This window comes from Somniosus microcephalus, unplaced genomic scaffold (genome assembly GCF_052327205.1).
Source record: "Somniosus microcephalus isolate GS21.2 unplaced genomic scaffold, FLI_Smic_1.0 scaffold110, whole genome shotgun sequence".
Taxonomy (NCBI): Eukaryota; Metazoa; Chordata; class Chondrichthyes; order Squaliformes; family Somniosidae; genus Somniosus; species Somniosus microcephalus.
In genome coordinates, this window is record NW_028225297.1 from 240,524 (window position 1) to 255,099 (window position 14,576).

The 14,576-nt window shown below is 46.6% G+C and overlaps 5 non-coding genes and 1 pseudogene across 5 annotated transcripts; all 6 read left to right on the forward strand.

The window, feature by feature from the left end:
• Window positions 1-163: 163 nt before the first annotated feature.
• Window positions 164-283, forward strand: LOC147082849 (5S ribosomal RNA; annotated as a pseudogene).
• A 2,425-nt stretch (window positions 284-2,708) lies between these two features.
• On the forward strand, window positions 2,709-2,827 carry LOC147082850 (5S ribosomal RNA). Its single transcript, XR_015076009.1, has one exon. It is a non-coding gene; the product is annotated as a 5S ribosomal RNA (ribosomal RNA).
• A 2,425-nt stretch (window positions 2,828-5,252) lies between these two features.
• LOC147082851 (5S ribosomal RNA) lies at window positions 5,253-5,371 on the forward strand. The gene has a single exon (XR_015076119.1). It is a non-coding gene; the product is annotated as a 5S ribosomal RNA (ribosomal RNA).
• A 2,427-nt stretch (window positions 5,372-7,798) lies between these two features.
• LOC147082852 (5S ribosomal RNA) lies at window positions 7,799-7,917 on the forward strand. Its single transcript, XR_015076038.1, has one exon. It is a non-coding gene; the product is annotated as a 5S ribosomal RNA (ribosomal RNA).
• A 2,427-nt stretch (window positions 7,918-10,344) lies between these two features.
• Window positions 10,345-10,463, forward strand: LOC147082853 (5S ribosomal RNA). Its single transcript, XR_015076039.1, has one exon. It is a non-coding gene; the product is annotated as a 5S ribosomal RNA (ribosomal RNA).
• Window positions 10,464-12,880: 2,417 nt separating this feature from the next.
• LOC147082854 (5S ribosomal RNA) lies at window positions 12,881-12,999 on the forward strand. Its single transcript, XR_015076094.1, has one exon. It is a non-coding gene; the product is annotated as a 5S ribosomal RNA (ribosomal RNA).
• Window positions 13,000-14,576: the final 1,577 nt, after the last annotated feature.

Consider the following 14,576-nt stretch of genomic DNA (forward strand, 5'->3'; position numbering starts at 1 on the left):
TTGTGTGGGAGGCAGAGCAGCAAGAAGAGGTGGAGGGGGGGTGGGGGGTTGCGGGAGGAGTAAAATTTGTAAATGTAAATTGAGTGTTGAATACTTGTATGAATGCGTAGAAGAGAAAAAAATGGGCGACAGCTTTAAGTAAAGAGAAAGCCAGCTAGCATATGCCTACGGCCATACTAGTCTGAATACGCCCGATCTCGTCTGATCTCTGGAAGCTAAGCAGAGTCAGGCCTGGTTAGTACTTGGATGGGAGACTGCCTGGGAATACCGGGTGCAGTAGGCTTTTGCTGCCGCCACAGGCTGCTCAACGTTTTGCACACACACGCGCACACACTGCTCTTAATCAATCAACATCCTTTTTGCTGCTCTCTCTCTCTCTCTCTCTCTCTCTCTCGCTTTCCTTTGACCATTTCTTCGCTGCACATTCTCCTGCTGCTACACAAATGCAAGGGGCTCCAGACACAGGGCCGAAATAAGCAGAAGAAGAAAATAAGATAGCCAAAATACACACACTGGCGGAGGGCCACCAGGACACAGCAGCAGAGAGGAGAGACAAGGTGCATAGAAAACTCGGAGGGACAAACAGCAACAGAACAAAGAAGAATGTAGAAAGAGCAGCAGTTAAATTCAGGAAAAAAGCAAAGCCAACTAGCATGCTGTTGAAATGCATGTGTGTTAATGCGAGGAGTGTTACAAATAAGATTGACGAGTTGCAGGCGCAAGTTGCCACATGGGGTTATGCAATAGTAGCCATAACGGAGACCTGGCTTCAAAATGGGCGGAATTGGAAACTAAACAATCCTGGCTACAATGTAATAACATTTGTAGAAGTCGTGTGGGCAGATGTCACATGATCAGGCAGAGTCATAGAAATTTACAGCACAGAAGGAGGCCATTCGGCCCATCTTGTCCGTGCCAGCCGACAAAGAGCAATCCACCCAAATCCCACTTTACAGCACTTGGTCCGTAGCCTTGTAGGTTACGGCAGTTCAAGTGCATATCCAAGTACTTTTTAAACGTGATGAGGGTTTCTGCCTCTACCACCCTTTCAGGCAGTGCATTCCAGACCCCCACCATTCACTGGGTGAAAAAATGTCTCCTCAAATTCCCTGTAAACCTCCTACCAATTACTTGAAATCTATTATTGACCCTTCTGCTAAGGGAAATAGGTCCTTCCTATCCACTCTATCTCGGCCCCTCATAATTTTACACACCTCAATTAGGTCTCGCCTCAGCCTCCTGTGTTCCAAAGAAAACAACCCCAGCCTATCCAATCTTTCCTCATAACTAAAATTCCCCAGCCCAGGCAACATCCTCGGAAATCTCCTCTGCACCTTCTCTAGTGCAATCGCATCCTTCTTGTAATGTGGTGACCAGAACTGCACGCGGCACTCTAGCTGCGGCCTAACTAGTGTTTTATACAGTTGAAGCATAACCTCCCCGCTCTTATATTCTACGCCTCGGCTAATAAAGGCAAGTATCCCGTATGCCTGCTTAACCACTTTATCTACCTGTCCTGCTACCTTCAGGGATCTGTGGACATGCACTCCAAGGTCCCGCTGATCCTCTGCATTTCTCAGTGTCCTACCATTTATTGTGTATTCCAACTGAATTCCATTTGCCACTGTTCTGCCCACTAGACGAGTCCATTGATATCTTCCTGCAGTCTACAGCATTCTGTTTCATTATTAACCACACGGCCAATTTTTGTATCATCTGCAAACTTCTTAATCATACTTCCTACATTCAAATCCAAATCATTGATATATACCAGAAAAAGCAAAGGGCCCAGTACTGAGTCGGTGCAGGCTCGATGGGCCGAAATGGCCTCTATCTGCACTGTGGGGTTTCTGTGATTCTGTGTGCCCTGCGGAACCCCACTGGAAACAGCCTTCCGGTCACAAAAACACCCTTCGACCATTACCCTTTGTTTCCTGCCTCTGAGCCAATTTTGGATCCAACTTGCCACTTTGCCTTGGATCCCATGGGCTTTTACTTTCGTGACCAATCTGGCATGCGGGACCTTATCAAAAGCCTTGCTAAAATCCATATAGACTACATCAAAGGCACTACCCTCATCGACCCTCCTTGTTACCTCCTCGAAAAATTGAATTGCGTTAGTCAGACACGACCTTCCGTTAAGAAATCCATGCTGACTGTCCCTGATTAATCCGTGTCTTTCTAAATGAAGATTTCTCCTGTCCCTCAGAACTTTTTCCAATAATTTTCCCACCACCGAGGTTAGGCTGACTGGCCTGTAATTATGCGGTCTATCCCTCTCTCCCTTTTGAAAGAACGGTAGCACGTTAGCAGTCCTCCAGTGGTCGGGCACCACACCTGTAGCCAGAGAGGATTGTAAAATGATGGTGAGAGCCTGTGCTATTTGGTGTCTTACTTCCCTTAAGAGTGTGGGATAGATTTGATGCGGGCCTGGGTATTTGTCCAGTTTGAAAGATGCTACAGCCCTTAAGACTTGGTGTTTGAGCATGTTTATTTGATGTAATATTTGAATAGAAGGCAATGAAGGGTTGGGCTTGTAGTTTGTTTGTGTGGGAGGCAGAGCAGCAAGAAGAGGTGGAGGGGGGGTGGGGGGTTGCGGGAGGAGTAAAATTTGTAAATGTAAATTGAGTGTTGAATACTTGTATGAATGCGTAGAAGAGAAAAAAATGGGCGACAGCTTTAAGTAAAGAGAAAGCCAGCCAGCATATGCCTACGGCCATACTAGTCTGAATGCGCCCGATCTCGTCTGATCTCGGAAGCTAAGCAGAGTCAGGCCTGGTTAGTACTTGGATGGGAGACCGCCTGGGAATACCAGGTGCAGTAGGCTTTTGCTGCCGCCACAGGCTGCTCAACGTTTTGCACACACACGCGCACACACTGCTCTTAATCAATCAACATCCTTTTTGCTGCTCTCTCTCTCTCTCTCTCTCTCTCTCTCGCTTTCCTTTGACCATTTCTTCGCTGCACATTCTCCTGCTGCTACACAAATGCAAGGGGCTCCAGACACAGGGCCGAAATAAGCAGAAGAAGAAAATAAGATAGCCAAAATACACACACTGGCGGAGGGCCACCAGGACACAGCAGCAGAGAGGAGAGACAAGGTGCATAGAAAACTCGGAGGGACAAACAGCAACAGAACAAAGAAGAATGTCGAAAGAGCAGCAGTTAAATTCAGGAAAAAAGCAAAGCCAACTAGCATGCTGTTGAAATGCATGTGTGTTAATGCGAGGAGCGTTACAAATAAGATTGACGAGTTGCAGGCGCAAGTTGCCACATGGGGTTATGCAATAGTAGCCATAACGGAGACCTGGCTTCAAAATGGGCGGAATTGGAAACTAAACAATCCTGGCTACAATGTAATAACATTTGTAGAAGTCGTGTGGGCAGATGTCACATGATCAGGCAGAATCATAGAAATTTACAGCACAGAAGGAGGCCATTCGGCCCATCTTGTCCGTGCCAGCCGACAAAGAGCAATCCACCCAAATCCCACTTTACAGCACTTGGTCCGTAGCCTTGTAGGTTACGGCAGTTCAAGTGCATATCCAAGTACTTTTTAAACGTGATGAGGGTTTCTGCCTCTACCACCCTTTCAGGCAGTGCATTCCAGACCCCCACCATTCACTGGGTGAAAAAATGTCTCCTCAAATTCCCTGTAAACCTCCTACCAATTACTTGAAATCTATTATTGACCCTTCTGCTAAGGGAAATAGGTCCTTCCTATCCACTCTATCTCGGCCCCTCATAATTTTACACACCTCAATTAGGTCTCGCCTCAGCCTCCTGTGTTCCAAAGAAAACAACCCCAGCCTATCCAATCTTTCCTCATAACTAAAATTCCCCAGCCCAGGCAACATCCTCGGAAATCTCCTCTGCACCTTCTCTAGTGCAATCGCATCCTTCTTGTAATGTGGTGACCAGAACTGCACGCGGCACTCTAGCTGCGGCCTAACTAGTGTTTTATACAGTTGAAGCATAACCTCCCCGCTCTTATATTCTACGCCTCGGCTAATAAAGGCAAGTATCCCGTATGCCTGCTTAACCACTTTATCTACCTGTCCTGCTACCTTCAGGGATCTGTGGACATGCACTCCAAGGTCCCGCTGATCCTCTGCATTTCTCAGTGTCCTACCATTTATTGTGTATTCCAACTGAATTCCATTTGCCACTGTTCTGCCCACTAGACGAGTCCATTGATATCTTCCTGCAGTCTACAGCATTCTGTTTCATTATTAACCACACGGCCAATTTTTGTATCATCTGCAAACTTCTTAATCATACTTCCTACATTCAAATCCAAATCATTGATATATACCAGAAAAAGCAAAGGGCCCAGTACTGAGTCGGTGCAGGCTCGATGGGCCGAAATGGCCTCTATCTGCACTGTGGGGTTTCTGTGATTCTGTGAGCCCTGCGGAACCCCACTGGAAACAGCCTTCCGGTCACAAAAACACCCTTCGACCATTACCCTTTGTTTCCTGCCTCTGAGCCAATTTTGGATCCAACTTGCCACTTTGCCTTGGATCCCATGGGCTTTTACTTTCGTGACCAATCTGGCATGCGGGACCTTATCAAAAGCCTTGCTAAAATCCATATAGACTACATCAAAGGCACTACCCTCATCGACCCTCCTTGTTACCTCCTCGAAAAATTGAATTGCGTTAGTCAGACACGACCTTCCGTTAAGAAATCCATGCTGACTGTCCCTGATTAATCCGTGTCTTTCTAAATGAAGATTTCTCCTGTCCCTCAGAACTTTTTCCAATAATTTTCCCACCACCGAGGTTAGGCTGACTGGCCTGTAATTATGCGGTCTATCCCTCTCTCCCTTTTGAAAGAACGGTAGCACGTTAGCAGTCCTCCAGTGGTCGGGCACCACACCTGTAGCCAGAGAGGATTGTAAAATGATGGTGAGAGCCTGTGCTATTTGGTGTCTTACTTCTCTTAAGAGTGTGGGATAGATTTGATGCGGGCCTGGGTATTTGTCCAGTTTGAAAGATGCTACAGCCCTTAAGACTTGGTGTTTGAGCATGTTTATTTGATGTAATATTTGAATAGAAGGCAATGAAGGGTTGGGCTTGTAGTTTGTTTGTGTGGGAGGCAGAGCAGCAAGAAGAGGTGGAGGGGGGGTGGGGGGTTGCGGGAGGAGTAAAATTTGTAAATGTAAATTGAGTGTTGAATACTTGTATGAATGCGTAGAAGAGAAAAAAATGGGCGACAGCTTTAAGTAAAGAGAAAGCCAGCTAGCATATGCCTACGGCCATACTAGTCTGAATGCGCCCGATCTCGTCTGATCTCGGAAGCTAAGCAGAGTCAGGCCTGGTTAGTACTTGGATGGGAGACTGCCTGGGAATACCGGGTGCAGTAGGCTTTTGCTGCCGCCACAGGCTGCTCAACGTTTTGCACACACACGCGCACACACTGCTCTTAATCAATCAACATCCTTTTTGCTGCTCTCTCTCTCTCTCTCTCTCTCTCTCTCTCGCTTTCCTTTGACCATTTCTTCGCTGCACATTCTCCTGCTGCTACACAAATGCAAGGGGCTCCAGACACAGGGCCGAAATAAGCAGAAGAAGAAAATAAGATAGCCAAAATACACACACTGGCGGAGGGCCACCAGGACACAGCAGCAGAGAGGAGAGACAAGGTGCATAGAAAACTCGGAGGGACAAACAGCAACAGAACAAAGAAGAATGTAGAAAGAGCAGCAGTTAAATTCAGGAAAAAAGCAAAGCCAACTAGCATGCTGTTGAAATGCATGTGTGTTAATGCGAGGAGTGTTACAAATAAGATTGACGAGTTGCAGGCGCAAGTTGCCACATGGGGTTATGCAATAGTAGCCATAACGGAGACCTGGCTTCAAAATGGGCGGAATTGGAAACTAAACAATCCTGGCTACAATGTAATAACATTTGTAGAAGTCGTGTGGGCAGATGTCACATGATCAGGCAGAATCATAGAAATTTACAGCACAGAAGGAGGCCATTCGGCCCATCTTGTCCGTGCCAGCCGACAAAGAGCAATCCACCCAAATCCCACTTTACAGCACTTGGTCCGTAGCCTTGTAGGTTACGGCAGTTCAAGTGCATATCCAAGTACTTTTTAAACGTGATGAGGGTTTCTGCCTCTACCACCCTTTCAGGCAGTGCATTCCAGACCCCCACCATTCACTGGGTGAAAAAATGTCTCCTCAAATTCCCTGTAAACCTCCTACCAATTACTTGAAATCTATTATTGACCCTTCTGCTAAGGGAAATAGGTCCTTCCTATCCACTCTATCTCGGCCCCTCATAATTTTACACACCTCAATTAGGTCTCGCCTCAGCCTCCTGTGTTCCAAAGAAAACAACCCCAGCCTATCCAATCTTTCCTCATAACTAAAATTCCCCAGCCCAGGCAACATCCTCGGAAATCTCCTCTGCACCTTCTCTAGTGCAATCGCATCCTTCTTGTAATGTGGTGACCAGAACTGCACGCGGCACTCTAGCTGCGGCCTAACTAGTGTTTTATACAGTTGAAGCATAACCTCCCCGCTCTTATATTCTACGCCTCGGCTAATAAAGGCAAGTATCCCGTATGCCTGCTTAACCACTTTATCTACCTGTCCTGCTACCTTCAGGGATCTGTGGACATGCACTCCAAGGTCCCGCTGATCCTCTGCATTTCTCAGTGTCCTACCATTTATTGTGTATTCCAACTGAATTCCATTTGCCACTGTTCTGCCCACTAGACGAGTCCATTGATATCTTCCTGCAGTCTACAGCATTCTGTTTCATTATTAACCACACGGCCAATTTTTGTATCATCTGCAAACTTCTTAATCATACTTCCTACATTCAAATCCAAATCATTGATATATACCAGAAAAAGCAAAGGGCCCAGTACTGAGTCGGTGCAGGCTCGATGGGCCGAAATGGCCTCTATCTGCACTGTGGGGTTTCTGTGATTCTGTGAGCCCTGCGGAACCCCACTGGAAACAGCCTTCCGGTCACAAAAACACCCTTCGACCATTACCCTTTGTTTCCTGCCTCTGAGCCAATTTTGGATCCAACTTGCCACTTTGCCTTGGATCCCATGGGCTTTTACTTTCGTGACCAATCTGGCATGCGGGACCTTATCAAAAGCCTTGCTAAAATCCATATAGACTACATCAAAGGCACTACCCTCATCGACCCTCCTTGTTACCTCCTCGAAAAATTGAATTGCGTTAGTCAGACACGACCTTCCGTTAAGAAATCCATGCTGACTGTCCCTGATTAATCCGTGTCTTTCTAAATGAAGATTTCTCCTGTCCCTCAGAACTTTTTCCAATAATTTTCCCACCACCGAGGTTAGGCTGACTGTCCTGTAATTATGCGGTCTATCCCTCTCTCCCTTTTGAAAGAGCGGTAGCACGTTAGCAGTCCTCCAGTGGTCGGGCACCACACCTGTAGCCAGAGAGGATTGTAAAATGATGGTGAGAGCCTGTGCTATTTGGTGTCTTACTTCTCTTAAGAGTGTGGGATAGATTTGATGCGGGCCTGGGTATTTGTCCAGTTTGAAAGATGCTACAGCCCTTAAGACTTGGTGTTTGAGCATGTTTATTTGATGTAATATTTGAATAGAAGGCAATGAAGGGTTGGGCTTGTAGTTTGTTTGTGTGGGAGGCAGAGCAGCAAGAAGAGGTGGAGGGGGGGTGGGGGGTTGCGGGAGGAGTAAAATTTGTAAATGTAAATTGAGTGTTGAATACTTGTATGAATGCGTAGAAGAGAAAAAAATGGGCGACAGCTTTAAGTAAAGAGAAAGCCAGCTAGCATATGCCTACGGCCATACTAGTCTGAATGCGCCCGATCTCGTCTGATCTCGGAAGCTAAGCAGAGTCAGGCCTGGTTAGTACTTGGATGGGAGACTGCCTGGGAATACCAGGTGCAGTAGGCTTTTGCTGCCGCCACAGGCTGCTCAACGTTTTGCACACACACGCGCACACACTGCTCTTAATCAATCAACATCCTTTTTGCTGCTCTCTCTCTCTCTCTCTCTCTCTCTCTCTCGCTTTCCTTTGACCATTTCTTCGCTGCACATTCTCCTGCTGCTACACAAATGCAAGGGGCTCCAGACACAGGGCCGAAATAAGCAGAAGAAGAAAATAAGATAGCCAAAATACACACACTGGCGGAGGGCCACCAGGACACAGCAGCAGAGAGGAGAGACAAGGTGCATAGAAAACTCGGAGGGACAAACAGCAACAGAACAAAGAAGAATGTAGAAAGAGCAGCAGTTAAATTCAGGAAAAAAGCAAAGCCAACTAGCATGCTGTTGAAATGCATGTGTGTTAATGCGAGGAGCGTTACAAATAAGATTGACGAGTTGCAGGCGCAAGTTGCCACATGGGGTTAGGCAATAGTAGCCATAACGGAGACCTGGCTTCAAAATGGGCGGAATTGGAAACTAAACAATCCTGGCTACAATGTAATAACATTTGTAGAAGTCGTGTGGGCAGATGTCACATGATCAGGCAGAATCATAGAAATTTACAGCACAGAAGGAGGCCATTCGGCCCATCTTGTCCGTGCCAGCCGACAAAGAGCAATCCACCCAAATCCCACTTTACAGCACTTGGTCCGTAGCCTTGTAGGTTACGGCAGTTCAAGTGCATATCCAAGTACTTTTTAAACGTGATGAGGGTTTCTGCCTCTACCACCCTTTCAGGCAGTGCATTCCAGACCCCCACCATTCACTGGGTGAAAAAATGTCTCCTCAAATTCCCTGTAAACCTCCTACCAATTACTTGAAATCTATTATTGACCCTTCTGCTAAGGGAAATAGGTCCTTCCTATCCACTCTATCTCGGCCCCTCATAATTTTACACACCTCAATTAGGTCTCGCCTCAGCCTCCTGTGTTCCAAAGAAAACAACCCCAGCCTATCCAATCTTTCCTCATAACTAAAATTCCCCAGCCCAGGCAACATCCTCGGAAATCTCCTCTGCACCTTCTCTAGTGCAATCGCATCCTTCTTGTAATGTGGTGACCAGAACTGCACGCGGCACTCTAGCTGCGGCCTAACTAGTGTTTTATACAGTTGAAGCATAACCTCCCCGCTCTTATATTCTACGCCTCGGCTAATAAAGGCAAGTATCCCGTATGCCTGCTTAACCACTTTATCTACCTGTCCTGCTACCTTCAGGGATCTGTGGACATGCACTCCAAGGTCCCGCTGATCCTCTGCATTTCTCAGTGTCCTACCATTTATTGTGTATTCCAACTGAATTCCATTTGCCACTGTTCTGCCCACTAGACGAGTCCATTGATATCTTCCTGCAGTCTACAGCATTCTGTTTCATTATTAACCACACGGCCAATTTTTGTATCATCTGCAAACTTCTTAATCATACTTCCTACATTCAAATCCAAATCATTGATATATACCAGAAAAAGCAAAGGGCCCAGTACTGAGTCGGTGCAGGCTCGATGGGCCGAAATGGCCTCTATCTGCACTGTGGGGTTTCTGTGATTCTGTGAGCCCTGCGGAACCCCACTGGAAACAGCCTTCCAGTCACAAAAACACCCTTCGACCATTACCCTTTGTTTCCTGCCTCTGAGCCAATTTTGGATCCAACTTGCCACTTTGCCTTGGATCCCATGGGCTTTTACTTTCGTGACCAATCTGGCATGCGGGACCTTATCAAAAGCCTTGCTAAAATCCATATAGACTACATCAAAGGCACTACCCTCATCGACCCTCCTTGTTACCTCCTCGAAAAATTGAATTGCGTTAGTCAGACACGACCTTCCGTTAAGAAATCCATGCTGACTGTCCCTGATTAATCCGTGTCTTTCTAAATGAAGATTTCTCCTGTCCCTCAGAACTTTTTCCAATAATTTTCCCACCACCGAGGTTAGGCTGACTGGCCTGTAATTATGCGGTCTATCCCTCTCTCCCTTTTGAAAGAACGGTAGCACGTTAGCAGTCCTCCAGTGGTCGGGCACCACACCTGTAGCCAGAGAGGATTGTAAAATGATGGTGAGAGCCTGTGCTATTTGGTGTCTTACATCTCTTAAGAGTGTGGGATAGATTTGATGCGGGCCTGGGTATTTGTCCAGTTTGAATGATGCTACAGCCCTTAAGACTTGGTGTTTGAGCATGTTTATTTGATGTAATATTTGAATAGAAGGCAATGAAGGGTTGGGCTTGTAGTTTGTTTGTGTGGGAGGCAGAGCAGCAAGAAGAGGTGGAGGGGGGGTGGGGGGTTGCGGGAGGAGTAAAATTTGTAAATGTAAATTGAGTGTTGAATACTTGTATGAATGCGTAGAAGAGAAAAAAATGGGCGACAGCTTTAAGTAAAGAGAAAGCCAGCTAGCATATGCCTACGGCCATACTAGTCTGAATGCGCCCGATCTCGTCTGATCTCGGAAGCTAAGCAGAGTCAGGCCTGGTTAGTACTTGGATGGGAGACTGCCTGGGAATACCAGGTGCAGTAGGCTTTTGCTGCCGCCACAGGCTGCTCAACGTTTTGCACACACACGCGCACACACTGCTCTTAATCAATCAACATCCTTTTTGCTGCTCTCTCTCTCTCTCTCTCTTGCTTTCCTTTGACCATTTCTTCGCTGCACATTCTCCTGCTGCTACACAAATGCAAGGGGCTCCAGACACAGGGCCGAAATAAGCAGAAGAAGAAAATAAGATAGCCAAAATACACACACTGGCGGAGGGCCACCAGGACACAGCAGCAGAGAGGAGAGACAAGGTGCATAGAAAACTCGGAGGGACAAACAGCAACAGAACAAAGAAGAATGTCAAAAGAGCAGCAGTTAAATTCAGGAAAAAAGCAAAGCCAACTAGCATGCTGTTGAAATGCATGTGTGTTAATGCGAGGAGCGTTACAAATAAGATTGACGAGTTGCAGGCGCAAGTTGCCACATGGGGTTATGCAATAGTAGCTATAACGGAGACCTGGCTTCAAAATGGGCGGAATTGGAAACTAAACAATCCTGGCTACAATGTAATAACATTTGTAGAAGTCGTGTGGGCAGATGTCACATGATCAGGCAGAATCATAGAAATTTACAGCACAGAAGGAGGCCATTCGGCCCATCTTGTCCGTGCCAGCCGACAAAGAGCAATCCACCCAAATCCCACTTTACAGCACTTGGTCCGTAGCCTTGTAGGTTACGGCAGTTCAAGTGCATATCCAAGTACTTTTTAAACGTGATGAGGGTTTCTGCCTCTACCACCCTTTCAGGCAGTGCATTCCAGACCCCCACCATTCACTGGGTGAAAAAATGTCTCCTCAAATTCCCTGTAAACCTCCTACCAATTACTTGAAATCTATTATTGACCCTTCTGCTAAGGGAAATAGGTCCTTCCTATCCACTCTATCTCGGCCCCTCATAATTTTACACACCTCAATTAGGTCTCGCCTCAGCCTCCTGTGTTCCAAAGAAAACAACCCCAGCCTATCCAATCTTTCCTCATAACTAAAATTCCCCAGCCCAGGCAACATCCTCGGAAATCTCCTCTGCACCTTCTCTAGTGCAATCGCATCCTTCTTGTAATGTGGTGACCAGAACTGCACGCGGCACTCTAGCTGCGGCCTAACTAGTGTTTTATACAGTTGAAGCATAACCTCCCCGCTCTTATATTCTACGCCTCGGCTAATAAAGGCAAGTATCCCGTATGCCTGCTTAACCACTTTATCTACCTGTCCTGCTACCTTCAGGGATCTGTGGACATGCACTCCAAGGTCCCGCTGATCCTCTGCATTTCTCAGTGTCCTACCATTTATTGTGTATTCCAACTGAATTCCATTTGCCACTGTTCTGCCCACTAGACGAGTCCATTGATATCTTCCTGCAGTCTACAGCATTCTGTTTCATTATTAACCACACGGCCAATTTTTGTATCATCTGCAAACTTCTTAATCATACTTCCTACATTCAAATCCAAATCATTGATATATACCAGAAAAAGCAAAGGGCCCAGTACTGAGTCGGTGCAGGCTCGATGGGCCGAAATGGCCTCTATCTGCACTGTGGGGTTTCTGTGATTCTGTGAGCCCTGCGGAACCCCACTGGAAACAGCCTTCCGGCCACAAAAACACCCTTCGACCATTACCCTTTGTTTCCTGCCTCTGAGCCAATTTTGGATCCAACTTGCCACTTTGCCTTGGATCCCATGGGCTTTTACTTTCGTGACCAATCTGGCATGCGGGACCTTATCAAAAGCCTTGCTAAAATCCATATAGACTACATCAAAGGCACTACCCTCATCGACCCTCCTTGTTACCTCCTCGAAAAATTGAATTGCGTTAGTCAGACACGACCTTCCGTTAAGAAATCCATGCTGACTGTCCCTGATTAATCCGTGTCTTTCTAAATGAAGATTTCTCCTGTCCCTCAGAACTTTTTCCAATAATTTTCCCACCACCGAGGTTAGGCTGACTGGCCTGTAATTATGCGGTCTATCCCTCTCTCCCTTTTGAAAGAGCGGTAGCACGTTAGCAGTCCTCCAGTGGTCGGGCACCACACCTGTAGCCAGAGAGGATTGTAAAATGATGGTGAGAGCCTGTGCTATTTGGTGTCTTACTTCTCTTAAGAGTGTGGGATAGATTTGATGCGGGCCTGGGTATTTGTCCAGTTTGAAAGATGCTACAGCCCTTAAGACTTGGTGTTTGAGCATGTTTATTTGATGTAATATTTGAATAGAAGGCAATGAAGGGTTGGGCTTGTAGTTTGTTTGTGTGGGAGGCAGAGCAGCAAGAAGAGGTGGAGGGGGGGTGGGGGGTTGCGGGAGGAGTAAAATTTGTAAATGTAAATTGAGTGTTGAATACTTGTATGAATGCGTAGAAGAGAAAAAAATGGGCGACAGCTTTAAGTAAAGAGAAAGCCAGCTAGCATATGCCTACGGCCATACTAGTCTGAATGCGCCCGATCTCGTCTGATCTCGGAAGCTAAGCAGAGTCAGGCCTGGTTAGTACTTGGATGGGAGACTGCTTGGGAATACCAGGTGCAGTAGGCTTTTGCTGCCGCCACAGGCTGCTCAACGTTTTGCACACACACGCGCACACACTGCTCTTAATCAATCAACATCCTTTTTGCTGCTCTCTCTCTCTCTCTCTCTCTCTCTCTCGCTTTCCTTTGACCATTTCTTCGCTGCACATTCTCCTGCTGCTACACAAATGCAAGGGGCTCCAGACACAGGGCCGAAATAAGCAGAAGAAGAAAATAAGATAGCCAAAATACACACACTGGCGGAGGGCCACCAGGACACAGCAGCAGAGAGGAGAGACAAGGTGCATAGAAAACTCGGAGGGACAAACAGCAACAGAACAAAGAGGAATGTAGAAAGAGCAGCAGTTAAATTCAGGAAAAAAGCAAAGCCAACTAGCATGCTGTTGAAATGCATGTGTGTTAAAACGAGGAGTGTTACAAATAAGATTGACGAGTTGCAGGCGCAAGTTGCCACATGGGGTTATGCAATAGTAGCCATAACGGAGACCTGGCTTCAAAATGGGCGGAATTGGAAACTAAACAATCCTGGCTACAATGTAATAACATTTGTAGAAGTCGTGTGGGCAGATGTCACATGATCAGGCAGAATCATAGAAATTTACAGCACAGAAGGAGGCCATTCGGCCCATCTTGTCCGTGCCAGCCGACAAAGAGCAATCCACCCAAATCCCACTTTACAGCACTTGGTCCGTAGCCTTGTAGGTTACGGCAGTTCAAGTGCATATCCAAGTACTTTTTAAACGTGATGAGGGTTTCTGCCTCTACCACCCTTTCAGGCAGTGCATTCCAGACCCCCACCATTCACTGGGTGAAAAAATGTCTCCTCAAATTCCCTGTAAACCTCCTACCAATTACTTGAAATCTATTATTGACCCTTCTGCTAAGGGAAATAGGTCCTTCCTATCCACTCTATCTCGGCCCCTCATAATTTTACACACCTCAATTAGGTCTCGCCTCAGCCTCCTGTGTTCCAAAGAAAACAACCCCAGCCTATCCAATCTTTCCTCATAACTAAAATTCCCCAGCCCAGGCAACATCCTCGGAAATCTCCTCTGCACCTTCTCTAGTGCAATCGCATCCTTCTTGTAATGTGGTGACCAGAACTGCACGCGGCACTCTAGCTGCGGCCTAACTAGTGTTTTATACAGTTGAAGCATAACCTCCCCGCTCTTATATTCTACGCCTCGGCTAATAAAGGCAAGTATCCCGTATGCCTGCTTAACCACTTTATCTACCTGTCCTGCTACCTTCAGGGATCTGTGGACATGCACTCCAAGGTCCCGCTGATCCTCTGCATTTCTCAGTGTCCTACCATTTATTGTGTATTCCAACTGAATTCCATTTGCCACTGTTCTGCCCACTAGACGAGTCCATTGATATCTTCCTGCAGTCTACAGCATTCTGTTTCATTATTAACCACACGGCCAATTTTTGTATCATCTGCAAACTTCTTAATCATACTTCCTACATTCAAATCCAAATCATTGATATATACCAGAAAAAGCAAAGGGCCCAGTACTGAGTCGGTGCAGGCTCGATGGGCCGAAATGGCCTCTATCTGCACTGTGGGGTTTCTGTGATTCT